The sequence below is a fragment of the Schistocerca cancellata genome, chromosome 2, assembly GCF_023864275.1.
Source record: "Schistocerca cancellata isolate TAMUIC-IGC-003103 chromosome 2, iqSchCanc2.1, whole genome shotgun sequence".
NCBI classification, from domain to species: Eukaryota; Metazoa; Arthropoda; class Insecta; order Orthoptera; family Acrididae; genus Schistocerca; species Schistocerca cancellata.
In genome coordinates this window covers 255,133,456-255,135,106 of record NC_064627.1, presented here as the reverse complement: position 1 = coordinate 255,135,106, position 1,651 = coordinate 255,133,456, and positions in this window count along the sequence as shown.

Genomic DNA, 1,651 nt, shown 5'->3' with positions numbered 1-1,651 from the left:
AATCTATCTTTCTGCCACAGAGTGTTTAGACTTACTCTCTTCCGAGTCACGCTTAGTTTCTTAAAGGTTCTTCAAATACATACATTCCTGAAAACAATTGTCGCCTGAAATCATCACACCATTTTAGTCAGGTACATGATAGTGTTTTCAATTATCACCCACGGACGCTGATGACCGCGCAGTTGAGCGCCCCACAAACCAAACATCATCATCAATCATCACGCAGTCTGGAGTTTGAGACAGCGTCATCCAATCAAATACTTGATATTTATTAAAAGAAATAGGCCACTTCTCTAAGTAATGAAATGCTATGGTACAGAATTGCCTGTTCCTCAAATTTCGAAATGAAATTAATTATTTTTTGGTTAGGGTTTTCATCCTTTAATTTATGCAAATTCATCTTGGTTTGCATGCCAATAAAACTGGCAGTCTTCCTTTCATTCAGACATCTTTGAGTGTCGTTTAATATATTTCTTATTTCAATTATCGAGACTTTATTCTTCTTCGCGCTTCTTATGTATTTTTTTCAAACAGAGTCAAGTTCGACTGTAGAAACATGAAGTAAATTTCACTGATCGGATTACTGAAAAAAATGTGACATTATTTTAGGTGGCCTGTCTTGGGCGCCAGAACTTGTTTTAATGGAATCCAGAGTTTAAGAATTCTATCAACTGCGGCCATTAACGACACCCACCTTGTTTTTTAGTGAGTTACTTTACATCATCGTATAAGCAGAATTCTTTCAGCTTCTCTGTCCTTACTATGTACATTGAAAAATAATTAAACATTTTCATGACGATTATTTCAATGTTGATACTTATGACTCCAGCAGCGCTTGATATCGTATTGTGGAGAATTGGTCCTCCAAGTCCTCCAGCAGCTTCTTTTTGATTCCGTCAGCTTCAGTACTGAACAACTAAAGGAAACATCTTTTCAGCCTTTTGAGTCGATGCGTCGGTGTCTAAGTCGTAAAATAAAACTTTTTGCAATTGTTTTATGCATTCGGACACGAAGTGTGGTGCGAGAATATTAATAACAATCGCTGTAGCTTTGGTCCTGGCTGTAGACTGCTTTGTGGCGATTTCGGAGTCGGGATATATTGCGGCATACAGTTTTACGGTTGAATCAAGAGAACTGAAGGACTGATGATGCTGGACAACTTTATAAGCTGTTGTTAGTTCTGCAGCAGCAACGGGCAATTCTTCCTAGGCATATTCTTTAACCACGAATGTGGAAATAGGCTTTGACGTCGATGCTACTTATCTCTGTGAGTTTCTGAGACGAAGCAGCCACAAAGCTCCCACAACGCTTCCTGAGCCGTTCGTCCTTTGTAGACAAAACACCATTCTTTTGTATAATCATTCGAGAAGTGACACTTTCTCTCTCTAGCCTTAGGCATTTTCGTAAGGTAATTTTATTAGACGGTAAACAGTCGACAGTAACACTTCAGTCATCGAAGTACACGTCACTATACACTTCACGCCCTATATATCTGCTGTAAGAACTTCAAACATTACTATCTTGCACTCATTATTCGTAATACGGTTAGAAAGAATCGTCTTATTAGATGGCTATTCAAATGGGATCTGACCGATTCTTCCGCGTGGCGCTGCTTAAATAATTCCAGCCCCCGTACTAAATGGCTCTGAGC